Source organism: Mytilus trossulus, chromosome 12 (genome assembly GCF_036588685.1).
Source record: "Mytilus trossulus isolate FHL-02 chromosome 12, PNRI_Mtr1.1.1.hap1, whole genome shotgun sequence".
Lineage (NCBI taxonomy): Eukaryota > Metazoa > Mollusca > Bivalvia > Mytilida > Mytilidae > Mytilus > Mytilus trossulus.
Window position 1 is genome coordinate 42,669,434 of NC_086384.1, and position 15,535 is coordinate 42,684,968.

The window sequence follows — 15,535 nt, forward strand, 5'->3', positions numbered from 1 at the left end:
ATTGCAAGCTAAGATATAGGCTATAGATATCAAGGGAATATTTCAAAACATAAGACAATAACAATCAAAACCAAGGAGTAAACAAAACCAAAGGACATTTACACCAACAGTTATAAATAAAAGATTAGAAACAACACCAACTCCACTAAAAACCGGTAGTGAAATCAGGTGTTTCGGAAGGGTAAGCATTTCCTGCACCGTTTACGGCACCCGTCGTGGTATTTTTATGTTCAGTTCGGTAATGATGGAGGCTATTATGACTGAGGAAGAATATCAGATATGATTTCTGACACATTTTTGTCATAATGGCCAATCAGCTCATGATAGCGACCGTAAAATTTCTTGAGTGATGATCTTAATTTGATTGATTCATAGCCCTGTCTTAGCAACTTTTTTTTGAGAAAGCAGTATTCCTCGTTCAACAAAATCATCGTACTTTGATAGGTCTAGAGTGACGTATCAACTGAGACATATATACTCCATATGCTGGTGTCACTGGCTAGGTAATTGCACTACATTCAAATAAAAGGTATTGGCACTTTAACGGTAATTCAAGTATTATTTAATGAACGTTAAAATCATTCTACTGCAAGCTTAATTGATTTTTCTAACATCTAATCAAAATCAATTAATGCAGATATATCTGGTTTAATGATAATCAGAACTGCAAAGTTTTTTTCTTATTAAATACACATTACTTATTGGAATTTTAAAATGAATCAGCACATGAACTTCATTGAATCAATATTTCTTTGATTTTGTAAAGTGTTTGTGACCATTGTTTTAGTTGTTATCTTTTTAATATGTATTGCCGTTTTGAGTTTGATGTCGGCCTATGGTGATCTACTTCTTATATCTCAGTACTAGTTCCTTGACTATTTCACTGTCAAAGATCTTATCATTAAACTTTGCAATTTCACAAAGGAAATAGTAGGAGTCAATGATTACATTTGGAGTCAATGATTTTGATATAGTACGTGCTTTAACGGTTATACAATCTGTCGATATCTGTATTTTAAAGCATTTAACAAGACAATTTTTTCTCTGAATGCTACTGACAAATGAACAATAAACCTAATAGATATTGGATGTAACCTGATTGATATTTTGTCTAAGATAATAATTTCTCACAAGTTTTTATCGTGTTTGAACTAAATGTCGATAACTGCGATCACTCGTAGATCTGTACTCTGCATCGTTCTTATTTTGAGCGTCACTGATGAGTCTTATGTATACGAATCGCGCGTCTGTCGTATTAAATTATATTCATGGTACCTTACACAACTAAGTATCCTATTGAAGCAATGTCCAAAGTTAAGAAAAGGGTAGAGAGCTTGCAAACATGTTTACCCCCCCCCCACATAATGTATGTGCTTTTCAAAAGTCAGGAGCCTGTAACCCCGCCACATAATGTATGTGCCTTTCAAAAGTCAGGAGCCTGTAACCCCGCCACATAATGTATGTGCCTTTCAAAAGTCAGGAGCCTGTAACCCCGCCACATAATGTATGTGCCTTTCAAAAGTCAGGAGCCTGTAACCCCGCCACATAATGTATGTGCCTTTCAAAAGTCAGGAGCCTGTTACCCCGCCACATAATGTATGTGCCTTTCAAAAGTCAGGAGCCTGTAACCCCGCCACATAATGTATGTGCCTTTCAAAAGTCAGGAGCCTGTAACCCCGCCACATAATGTATGTGCCTTTCAAAAGTCAGGAGCCTGTAACCCCGCCACATAATGTATGTGCCTTTCAAAAGTCAGGAGCCTGTAACCCCGCCACATAATGTATGTGCCTTTCAAAAGTCAGGAGCCTGTAACCCCGCCACATAATGTATGTGCCTTTCAAAAGTCAGGAGCCTGTAACCCCGCCACATAATGTATGTGCCTTTCAAAAGTCAGGAGCCTGTAACCCCGCCACATAATGTATGTGCCTTTCAAAAGTCAGGAGCCTGTAACCCCGCCACATAATGTATGTGCCTTTCAAAAGTCAGGAGCCTGTAACCCCGCCACATAATGTATGTGCCTTTCAAAAGTCAGGAGCCTGTAACCCCGCCACATAATGTATGTGTCTTTCAAAAGTCAGGAGCCTGTAACCCCGCCACATAATGTATGTGCCTTTCAAAAGTCAGGAGCCTGTAACCCCGCCACATAATGTACGTGCCTTTCAAAAGTCAGGAGCCTGTATTCAGTGTTTTCATTTGTTGCTCTATATCAGATTTGTTTTTCGTTCATTATTTAGTAGATCTGTTCCGGACCATATGAGTATTTGGACCATACGCATATGGTCATGAACATATTGGTATATACTCATATGGTCCGACCATACGCGTATGGTCCGACCGTACGCGTATGGTCGGGGTAATTAACACTCTGTTACAGTTTACTTTTAATACTTCTAAACTCTTCATATGGTATGACCGTTCATTAAAAACCGATAAAAAAATTATCATACTAATAGGTAATTTCATTTTTATATTATAATAAAAAGATAAGCTAAATAAAAATAGGAAGTTTCACATAGTTAATTTTACTTAATTGTCAAATTTAAAGTAAACACATTTTATACCGATGGTCATTACCGATGGTCATTACCGATTTGTTATAACGAGTTAATGGCAATATGTCGACTAAAAAAAATAAATTCCAAAAAATTTCTGAATGAACTGTTACATGAGAAGTAATTGGAAAGTAACATACTATTAGTTTCTTATAGTTGTATTGTGAAGATGGTGTATTGCAGTCATTTTACAATATTTGAGATCTAGAGCTTCTTAAAAACACCATAGACATCAGAGTGGCCAAAGACCTTGGTATCACTGTACACATCTCCAAAAAAGGCTTGTTTTCACTGGCAAACAAAATGTGTAAATGAAAAGGATCGTGCACAAATTTCTTGAAAATGCAAAAAACTATGATACCGTGTGGAAGTGAATGTCATCCAAGCCTTCATGCACGAATGTAACTAGCGATAAAAACTAACTATGGCATCAATATTGAATTTTTGCGTAGTTTTTGGATAATAAAATCAAAAATTATTGAACGTTTATAATGTAATTTGAATTTTTTTTTATACTGTGACGTGTTTGACAGATAGCAGTGCCTAGATTTTTATTGATATTGTCTACATAGTTTTCTCTATATTTCTGCCAACCGTACTTTGTATTATTTTATTAAAGCAGTAAATGTGTGTATTCTATTTCATTATTACCTATATATTGTTTAATCGTTTTAATAGTGTATGTTCCAGAACGATAGAAAACGTCTGTTTTCCTACCGGCAGCTTTTGATTAATGGTACGTTACTTTCACTTTCTCTGTTACCGGAAGTCACGAGTATTATTATAAATATAGTGACCCTAGAAATCGTATAATATGTAGACTGTCCTGAACATGTTGTAGTTATATTTTTGTATGTTTTTCAAACTAGGGACACATGTTAGAGTATTTTATGTAAAGTTTATTTAGAAGAGAGCTTTATTTCGATTATTGTAATAAGTTCTTATGAACTTTTTTTGCACCGACGTTGCGCACCTTTTCGTAGTTATTGGGCTGTATCGACGTCATTTGACCAGACGTTAAGTGCAAAGATATGTACCTTATAAGGAAGTCTCCTTATTAGGTCATTGATTTCACCCCATATTTGGAATATTTCTCACGCGAATTAACAACACTAGCGTAAGATTTATAGTATTTTACGTCAGTTCCAGCTTGTCCCTGCCGCCGGCTAGCAGCTTTATTTTCTTGTCTCATAGATTTCAAGGTACAGTTGTCTTTCTAAAGCAGAAGTTTTAATATCTTTTAAGTTCCAGAATATTGCAATATTTATGCAATATAATTATTTATGCAGTTCATTTAATTGTTCCAGTTTGCAGTTTTTAACGGAGGCAGAAATTAAATAGTGTTAAAGAGAATAAAGTTTGATAATGAATTTTAACTTTAAATAGGAGAAAGGTGCGTAAAGTCTGCAATAGTGTCCGTTTGTTTTAAATAGTCAGGGTTGTTGTTAAGGGGTTAGGAACATTGTGACTTATTTATTTGTGTAGTATTTTACTTGTATTTACAGAGTTGCTGATAGTATCTGTGTTTGTTGAATGCTGATTTTGGTGTAGCTGTTTTAAAGAATTCTCTGTTTGTCTAATCTATACGAAATATTGTTAATTATTGATCGCTGCTTTAAGAGATTTATATCTGTCCATTCTTGTTCCTGTTGTTATTAATATTATGTCTGGTGAATAAAACTTGTTATACATTTGAAGCGACTTTGTGTTTACATTCAGAACATCAAACTAAGACTGATCTGATACTTAATTACAATACATATAAAAATACCATCGTTTTACACACACACATAAAAAAGGAGACCGTTTGCCGACCTAGAAACTATATTTGTGTGATATGCAGTATGCAGTAGCGGTAGCAGTAGTAATTCTGAGCATTCATATTTCCTGTTTATTTCTTTTGGTTTGTTGTTGGTGTCTGTCTGGTCTGTTGGTTGGTTTGGTTGGTTAGAAAGGTTCTCTCACCGGTTAGCGAAAACGTTACATTTTGGCGTCGTCGACAGGATTCTACAGTTTCAAAGTGGAATTAAAAGATCCTTTATAAATATGTTGTTTTATTTTGATTTTGTGATTCATTATTGGTTAGAGGGCAGTGGCATATCAGTTAAGATATGACAGACAGAACACCTCAGCGGCTTTAGCGTTATACCGGTGCTGGTGGTAGGGCCGACTGGAACTCAACCCCTCTCATGAGATTGAGGGGATATTCAATTAAGGGAAAATGCAGACTTACGTCAGATGTTTAAAAGCTGAGCGCGAGGAGTTTAGGGTAGAGACAGATGGTTCAGACTCTGTGGATATTCTATATCCGCCTTCACAGCCTAGGCAGGTGCAGGGGCGGAGTAATCGCGAACTGGCGGCATCGGACAACAAGGGGCTACACCACATTAGTAGTACTGATCTTTGGGCCCTACTCAGATCAGGGTTGTGCTAATGCTTCTGAGGGGTCCACAGAGGAGTTCCAGTAACCCGGGAGAGTACTTGGGCCTGTACATCCAAGGGGTTAGACTTCAACCGGACTTCTGCAGGGACCGGCGGGGCTACGGGGCAGGTACCAGATTTTGTAAGCTGGTGGCGGTGAAATTTACATCAGTGCCGAATAGTGCACCTCCTCCTCATTAATAAAAAGATGTAATAAATTTTATAATGCTTTATATTTTTATATTCTCGGGCGGCAAGTATCCCTTTTACTTGTGTGATCGATACAGGTTCTTTTATAAATGTTTAAAACTCTTGGAAATTTCATCAGATTCCTGAGACAGATGGACCTGAATTTACAAATCGGTGAAAAATGACCGATGGTAGTATTGTTCGCCCCTAGGAAAGGCTAAATTTATTTTTGATATTGGTTATAAATTATAAAACATGAAATGACTGTGGCTGATATTAAGTCACAAGTAATATTAAGATTTGATTTTATATTATTTTGTGCAAGCATAAATGTAGCTTAGACTTGGAGAGGGAAATTTTACGCGTGGGAAGCTAAAGTGTAGAGCAATCAGTTTGCAGAATCCGAGTTGCTGAAATTGTTTTTGTTCCAGCGGATTCTGAAATCGTAATTCAATCTTTTCTAGAGGGTGCTTTATTTATTGATTGTCTTGTTCTCATTGAACCTGTATGAGTGAACAGGGTCTCATTGCAGCTCTTCCTATATAGCTAAGTCGAAAAAAAGTGTTTTGTTCCTCTAAGACTTTTTGATATAAGTTAGCAAGTTTTATTGAAAACAATGTGCTTGCAGCCGTGTACGAGTATGTAGGTTCTATTTACTCTCACGAGGATGATATAAATTAAATTTGTTATTTTGCCGATGTTCCGTCTGTATCCTGTTTAGTTCCTGTCATCTCAAGTGCCGACTGTATCCTGTTTAGTTCCTGTCATGTCTCCTGTTTGGTCTATATCTTGCTCACCTGCACCTGTGAGATTGGTGTTGGTTGTATTCCAAGCTTACAATTATCTAGTAACATTTGGTAAGATAGCAACGATAGATAGTACGTTTTTTTTAAATGGTATTTTTAAAATAGAAGTTTAGAATTTAGAATTCAAATGTTTTTCTTTTAGGTATAGTTCATATTATAAAATTGTAATTGTTTAAGTATTAACTTTATCCAAATTTGAAAAAATGCAAGTGTAACAGTATAGGTACATGTAATATTTTATTTGTATACTAGTACATCATGTTTAATGTATGTTAGTTAGTCACAAGAACTTTCAAGATCTCGTCTACAAAGATAATCCTGATGACCGGCAATGAAGAAGATATTTAGTGGACTCTCTAGTAGTGATATGTTATCATGAAACCACTATGGACTTAATGTATACTTATTATTTATTGTTCGGAATTGTAAAACTAAATTTAAAACAGGGGAGGAAATAAGAAAGAAAATTGTAGTTTACATGTATATGGGTTGTTAAAATGAATACGGGTAAATGTGTGGGTATAATTTATATTGGACACCATTACAACTTTAAAGCTCAAATAGTGTTGTTTTATTATCTATGGATATTGTCATTATGTTAGCTTCTATATGTATATATAACTTGGAACCAATCACATATGTGAAATCAGGTAGCGACAGTTACCGTATTTGGTTGTGTATAACCCGCGGTCGGGGCGACCTCTTTTTGTAATGAGGGGGTAATGTGACGTTTTTGACAGATAGCAGTGCCTAGATTTTTATTGATACTGTCTACATAGTTTTCTCTTTATTTCTGCCAACCGTACTTTGTATTATTTTATTAAGGCAGTAAATGTGTGTATTCTATTTCATTATTACCTATATATTGTTTAATCGTTTTAATATTGTATGTTCCAGAACGATAGAAAACGTCTGTTTTCCTACCGGCAGCTTTTGAATAATGGTACGTTACTTTCACTTTCTCTGTTACCGGAAGTCACGAGTATTATTATAAATATAGTGACCCTAGAAATCGTATAATATGTAGACTGTCCTGAACATGTTGTAGTTATATTTTTGTATGTTTTTCAAATTAGGGACACATGTTAGAGTATTTTATGTAAAGTTTATTTAGAAGAGAGCTTTATTTCGATTATTGTAATAAGTTCTTATGAACTATTTTTGCACCGACGTTGCGCACCTTTTCGTAGTTATTGGGCTGTATCGACGTCATTTGACCAGACGTTAAGTGCAAAGATATGTACCTTATAAGGAAGTCTCCTTATTAGGTCATTGATTTCACCCCATATTTGGAATATTTCTCACGCGAATTAACAACACTAGCGTAAGATTTATAGTATTTTACGTCAGTTCCAGCTTGTCCCTGCCGCGGGCTAGCAGCTTTATTTTCTTGTCTCATAGATTTCAAGGTACAGTTGTCTTTCTAAAGCAGAAGTTTTAATATCTTTTAAGTTCCAGAATATTGCAATATTTATGCAATATAATTATTTATGCAGTTCATTTAATTGTTCCAGTTTGCAGTTTTTAACGGAGGCAGAAATTTAATAATTTTAAAGAGAATAAAGTTTGATAATGAATTTTAACTTTAAATAGAAGAAAGGTGCGTGAAGTCGGCAATAGTGTCCGTTTGTTTTAAATAGTCAGGGTTGTTGTTAAGGGGTTAGGAACATTGTGACTTATTTATTTGTGTAGTATTTTACTTGTATTTACAGAGTTGCTGATAGTATCTGTGTTTGTTGAATGCTGATTTTGGTGTAGCTGTTTTAAAGAATTCTCTGTTTGTCTAATCTATACGAAATATTGTTAATTATTGATCGCTGCTTTAAGAGATTTATATCTGTCCATTCTTGTTCCTGTTGTTATTAATATTATGTCTGGTGAATAAAACTGGTTATACATTTGAAGCGACTTTGTGTTTACATTCAGAACATCAAACTAAGACTGATCTGATACTTAATTACAATACATATAAAAATACCATCGTTTTACACACACACATAAAAAGGGAGACCGTTTGCCGACCTAAAAACTTTATTTGTGTGATATGCAGTATGCAGTAGCGGAAGCAGTAGTAATTCTGAGCATTCATATTTCCTGTTTATTTCTTTTGGTTTGTTGTTGGTGTCTGTCTGGTCTGTTGGTGGGTTTGGTTTGGTTGGTTAGAAAGGTTCTCTCACCGGTTAGCGAAAACGTTACATCTGGCGTCGTCGACAGGATTCTACAGTTTCAAAGTGGAATTAAAAGATCCTTTATAAATATGTTGTTTTATTTTGATTTTGTGATTCATTATTGGTGAGAGGGCAGTGGCATATCAGTAAAGATATGACAGACAGAACACCTCAGCGGCCTTAGCGTTATACCGGTGCTGGTGGTAGGGCCGACTGGAACTCAACCCCTCTCATGAGATTAAAGGGATATTCAATTAAGGGAAAATGCAGACTTACGTCAGATATTTAAAAGCTGAGCGCGAGGAGTTTAGGGTAGAGACAGATGGTCCGGACTCTGTGGATATTCTATATCCGCCTTCACAGCCTAGGCAGGTGCAGGGGCGGAGTAATCGCGAACTGGCGGCATCGGGCAACAAGGGGCTACACCACATTAGTAGTACTGATCTTTGGGCCCTACTCAGATCAGGGTTGTGCTAATGCTGCTGAGGGGTCCACAGAGGAGTTCCAGTAACCCGGGAGAGTACTTGGGCCTGTGCATCCAAGGGGTTAGACTTCGACCGGACTTCTGCAGGGACCGGCGGGGCTACGGGGCAGGTACCAGATTTTGTAAGCTGGTAGCGGTGAAATTTACATCAGTGCCGAATTGTGCACCTCCTCCTCATTAATAAAAATATGTAATAAATTTTATAATTCTTTATATTATTATATTCTCGGGCGGCAAGTATCCCTTCTACTTGTGTGATCGATACAGGTTCTTTTATAAATGTTTAAAACTCTTGGAAATTTCATCAGATTCCTGAGACAGATGGACTTGAATTTACAAATCGGTGAAAAATGACCGATGGTAGTATTGTACGCCCCTAGGAAAGGCTGAATTTATTTTTGATATTGGTTATAAATTATAAAACATGAAATAACTGTGGCTGATATTAAGTCACAAGTAATATTAAGATTTGATTTTTATATTATTTTGTGCAAGCATAAATGTAGCTTAGACTTGGAAAGGGAAATTTTACGCGTGGGAAGCTAAAGTGTAGAGCAATCAGTTTGCAGAATCCGAGTTGCTGAAATTGTTTTTGTTCCAGCGGATTCTGAAATCGTAATTCAATCTTTTCTAGAGGGTGATTTATTTATTGATTGTCTTGTTCTCATTGAACCTGTATGAGTGAACAGGGTCTCATTGCAGCTCTTCCTATATAGCTAAGTCGAAAAAAAGTGTTTTGTTCCTCTAAGACTTTTTGATATAAGTTAGCAAGTTTTATTGAAAACAATGTGCTTGCAGCCGTGTACGAGTATGTAGGTTCTATTTACTCTCACGAGGATGATATAAATTAAATTTGTTATTTTGCCGATGTTCCGTCTGTATCCTGTTTAGTTCCTGTCATCTCTAGTGCCGACTGTATCCTGTTTAGTTCCTGTCATGTCTCCTGTTTGGTCTATATCTTGCTCACCTGCACCTGTGAGATTGGTGTTGGTTGTATTCCAAGCTTACAATTATCTAGTAACATTTGGTAAGATAGCAACGATAGATAGTACGTTTTTTTAAATGGTATTTTTAAAATAGAAGTTTAGAATTTAGAATTCAAATGTTTTTCTTTTAGGTATAGTTCATATTATAAAATTGTAATTGTTTAAGTATTAACTTTATCCAAATTTGAAAAAATGCAAGTGTAACAGTATAGGTACATGTAATATTTCATTTGTATACTAGTACATCATGTTTAATGTATGTTAGTTAGTCACAAGAACTTTCAAGATCTCGTCTACAAAGATAATCCCAATGAAGAAGATATTTAGTGGACTCTCTAGTAGTGATATGTTATCATGAAACCACTATGGACTTAATGTATACTTATTATTTATTGTTCGGAATTGTAAAACTAAATTTAAAACAGGGGAGGAAATAAGAAAGAAAATTGTAGTTTACATGTATATGGGTTGTTAAAATGAATACGGGTAAATGTGTGGGTATAATTTATATTGGACACCATTACAACTTTAAAGCTCAAATAGTGTTGTTTTATTATCTATGGATATTGTCATTATGTTAGCTTCTATATGTATATATAACTTGGAACCAATCACATATGTGAAATCAGGTAGCGACAGTTACCGTATTTGGTTGTGTATAACCCGCGGTCGGGGCGACCTCTTTTTGTAATGAGGGGGTAATGTGACGTTTTTGACAGATAGCAGTGCCTAGATTTTTATTGATACTGTCTACATAGTTTTCTCTTTATTTCTGCCAACCGTACTTTGTATTATTTTATTAAGGCAGTAAATGTGTGTATTCTATTTCATTATTACCTATATATTGTTTAATCGTTTTAATATTGTATGTTCCAGAACGATAGAAAACGTCTGTTTTCCTACCGGCAGCTTTTGAATAATGGTACGTTACTTTCACTTTCTCTGTTACCGGAAGTCACGAGTATTATTATAAATATAGTGACCCTAGAAATCGTATAATATGTAGACTGTCCTGAACATGTTGTAGTTATATTTTTGTATGTTTTTCAAATTAGGGACACATGTTAGAGTATTTTATGTAAAGTTTATTTAGCAGAGAGCTTTATTTCGATTATTGTAATAAGTTCTTATGAACTATTTTTGCACCGACGTTGCGCACCTTTTCGTAGTTATTGGGCTGTATCGACGTCATTTGACCAGACGTTAAGTGCAAAGATATGTACCTTATAAGGAAGTCTCCTTATTAGGTCATTGATTTCACCCCATATTTGGAATATTTCTCACGCGAATTAACAACACTAGCGTAAGATTTATAGTATTTTACGTCAGTTCCAGCTTGTCCCTGCCGCGGGCTAGCAGCTTTATTTTCTTGTCTCATAGATTTCAAGGTACAGTTGTCTTTCTAAAGCAGAAGTTTTAATATCTTTTAAGTTCCAGAATATTGCAATATTTATGCAATATAATTATTTATGCAGTTCATTTAATTGTTCCAGTTTGCAGTTTTGAACGGAGGCAGAAATTTAATAATTTTAAAGAGAATAAAGTTTGATAATGCATTTTAACTTTAAATAGAAGAAAGGTGCGTAAAGTCGGCAATAGTGTCCGTTTGTTTTAAATAGTCAGGGTTGTTGTTAAGGGGTTAGGAACATTGTGACTTATTTATTTGTGTAGTATTTTACTTGTATTTACAGAGTTGCTGATAGTATCTGTGTTTGTTGAATGCTGATTTTGGTGTAGCTGTTTTAAAGAATTCTCTGTTTGTCTAATCTATACGAAATATTGTTAATTATTGATCGCTGCTTTAAGAGATTTATATCTGTCCATTCTTGTTCCTGTTGTTATTAATATTATGTCTGGTGAATAAAACTTGTTATACATTTGAAGCGACTTTGTGTTTACATTCAGAACATCAAACTAAGACTGATCTGATACTTAATTACAATACATATAAAAATACCATCGTTTTACACACACACATAAAAAGGGAGACCGTTTGCCGACCTAAAAACCTTATTTGTGTGATATGCAGTATGCAGTAGCGGTAGCAGTAGTAATTCTGAGCATTCATATTTCCTGTTTATTTCTTTTGGTTTGTTGTTGGTGTCTGTCTGGTCTGTTGGTTGGTTTGGTTTGGTTGGTTAGAAAGGTTCTCTCACCGGTTAGCGAAAACGTTACATCTGGCGTCGTCGACAGGATTCTACAGTTTCAAAGTGGAATTAAAAGATCCTTTATAAATATGTTGTTTTATTTTGATTTTGTGATTCATTATTGGTGAGAGGGCAGTGGCATATCAGTAAAGATATGACAGACAGAACACCTCAGCGGCTTTAGCGTTATACCGCTGCTGGTGGTAGGGCCGACTGGAACTCAACCCCTCTCATGAGATTAAAGGGATATTCAATTAAGGGAAAATGCAGACTTACGTCAGATATTTAAAAGCTGAGCGCGAGGAGTTTAGGGTAGAGACAGATGGTCCGGACTCTGTGGATATTCTATATCCGCCTTCACAGCCTAGGCAGGTGCAGGGGCGGAGTAATCGCGAACTGGCGGCATCGGCCAACAAGGGGCTACACCACATTAGTAGTACTGATCTTTGGGCCCTACTCAGATCAGGGTTGTGCTAATGCTGCTGAGGGGTCCACAGAGGAGTTCCAGTAACCCGGGAGAGTACTTGGGCCTGTGCATCCAAGGGGTTAGACTTCGACCGGACTTCTGCAGGGACCGGCGGGGCTACGGGGCAGGTACCAGATTTTGTAAGCTGGTAGCGGTGAAATTTACATCAGTGCCGAATTGTGCACCTCCTCCTCATTAATAAAAATATGTAATAAATTTTATAATTCTTTATATTATTATATTCTCGGGCGGCAAGTATCCCTTCTACTTGTGTGATCGATACAGGTTCTTTTATAAATGTTTAAAACTCTTGGAAATTTCATCAGATTCCTGAGACAGATGGACCTGAATTTACAAATCGGTGAAAAATGACCGATGGTAGTATTGTACGCCCCTAGGAAAGGCTGAATTTATTTTTGATATTGGTTATAAATTATAAAACATGAAATAACTGTGGCTGATATTAAGTCACAAGTAATATTAAGATTTGATTTTTATATTATTTTGTGCAAGCATAAATGTAGCTTAGACTTGGAAAGGGAAATTTTACGCGTGGGAAGCTAAAGTGTAGAGCAATCAGTTTGCAGAATCCGAGTTGCTGAAATTGTTTTTGTTCCAGCGGATTCTGAAATCGTAATTCAATCTTTTCTAGAGCGTGATTTATTTATTGATTGTCTTGTTCTCATTGAACCTGTATGAGTGAACAGGGTCTCATTGCAGCTCTCCCTATATAGCTAAGTCGAAAAAAAGTTTTTTGTTCCTCTAAGACTTTTTGATATAAGTTAGCAAGTTTTATTGAAAACAATGTGCTTGCAGCCGTGTACGAGTATGTAGGTTCTATTTACTCTCACGAGGATGATATAAATTAAATTTGTTATTTTGCCGATGTTCCGTCTGTATCCTGTTTAGTTCCTGTCATCTCTAGTGCCGACTGTATCCTGTTTAGTTCCTGTCATGTCTCCTGTTTGGTCTATATCTTGCTCACCTGCACCTGTGAGATTGGTGTTGGTTGTATTCCAAGCTTACAATTATCTAGTAACATTTGGTAAGATAGCAACGATAGATAGTACGTTTTTTTAAATGGTATTTTTAAAATAGAAGTTTAGAATTTAGAATTCAAATGTTTTTCTTTTAGGTATAGTTCATATTATAAAATTGTAATTGTATAAGTATTAACTTTATCCAAATTTGAAAAAATGCAAGTGTAACAGTATAGGTACATGTAATATTTTATTTGTATACTAGTACATCATGTTTAATGTATGTTAGTTAGTCACAAGAACTTTCAAGATCTCGTCTACAAAGATAATCCCAATGAAGAAGATATTTAGTGGACTCTCTAGTAGTGATATGTTATCATGAAACCACTATGGACTTAATGTAAACTTATTATTTATTGTTCGGAATTGTAAAACTGAATTTAAAACAGGGGAGGAAATAAGAAAGAAAATTGTAGTTTACATGTATTATAATGAGGGGGTAATGTGACGTTTTTGACAGATAGCAGTGCCTAGATTTTTATTGATACTGTCTACATAGTTTTCTCTTTATTTCTGCCAACCGTACTTTGGATTATTTTATTAAGGCAGTAAATGTGTGTATTCTATTTCATTATTACCTATATATTGTTTAATCGTTTTAATATTGTATGTTCCAGAACGATAGAAAAAGTCTGTTTTCCTACCAGCTTCTGATTAATGGAACGTTACTTTCACTTTCTCTGTTACCGGAAGTCACGAGTATTATTATAAATATAGTGACCCTAGAAATCGTATAATATGTAGACTGTCCTGAACATGTTGTAGTTATATTTTTGTATGTTTTTTCAAATTAGGGACACATGTTAGAGTATTTTATGTAAAGTTTATTTAGAAGAGAGCTTTATTTCGATTATTGTAATAAGTTCTTATGAACTATTTTTGCACCGACTTTGCGCACCTTTTCGTAGTTATTGGGCTGTATCGACGTCATTTGACCAGACGTTAAGTGCAAAGATATGTACCTTAAAAGGAAGTCTCCTTATTAGGTCATTGATTTCACCCCATATTTGGAATATTTCTCACGCGAATTAACAACACTAGCGTAAGATTTATAGTATTTTACGTCAGTTCCAGCTTGTCCCTGCCGCCGGCTAGCAGCTTTATTTTCTTGTCTCATAGATTTCAAGGTACAGTTGTCTTTCTAAAGCAGAAGTTTTAATATCTTTTAAGTTCCAGAATATTGCAATATTTATGCAATATAATTATTTATGCAGTTCATTTAATTGTTCCAGTTTGCAGTTTTTAACGGAGGCAGAAATTTAATAGTTTTAAAGAGAATAAAGTTTGATAATGAATTTTAACTTTAAATAGGAGAAAGGTGCGTAAAGTCGGTAATAGTGTCCGTTTGTTTTAAATAGTCAGGGTTGTTGTTAAGGGGTTTGGAACATTGTGACTTATTTATTTGTGTAGTATTTTACTTGTATTTACAGAGTTGCTGATAGTATCTGTGTTTGTTGAATGCTGATTTTGGTGTAGCTGTTTTAAAGAATTCTCTGTTTGTCTAATATATACGAAATATTGTTAATTATTGATCGCTGCTTTAAGAGATTTATATCTGTCCATTCTTGTTCCTGTTGTTATTACTATTATGTCTGGTGAATAAAACTTGTTATACATTTGAAGCGACTTTGTGTTTACATTCAGAACATCAAACTAAGACTGATCTAATACTTAATTACAATTCATATAAAAATACCATCGTTTTACACACACACATAAAAAAGGAGACCGTTTGCCGACCTAGAAACTATATTTGTGTGATATGCAGTATGCAGTAGCGGTAGCAGTAGTAATTCTGAGCATTCATATTTCCTGTTTATTTCTTTTGGTTTGTTGTTGGTGTCTGTCTGTTCTGTTGGTTGATTTGGTTTGGTTGGTTTGAAAGGTTCTCTCACCGGTTAGCGAAAACGTTACAATACCTATATGGTCCAAATACTCATATGGCCCGCCCTGTTAATAACTAAACGAGTATTATACTCATATGGTCCGAACATATGCGTACGGTCGGACCATACGCGTATGGTCGGACCATATGAGTATACGCATATGGTCATGAACATACGCGTATGGTCCAAATACTCATATGGTCCGTAACAGATCCATTAATTAGCAAAGTTAAGCTTTGAGCAATGAAGCACGGATATTGACTAAAGTTTGTAAAAAAAAATGCACTAGCAAATATGATTTTTAAAATAATTTTCAAAACAAACTTAAAAAACCCATCAATTAATGAGAAAACATCAAGAAATTAGATGATATATCCAATAGATAGAGAC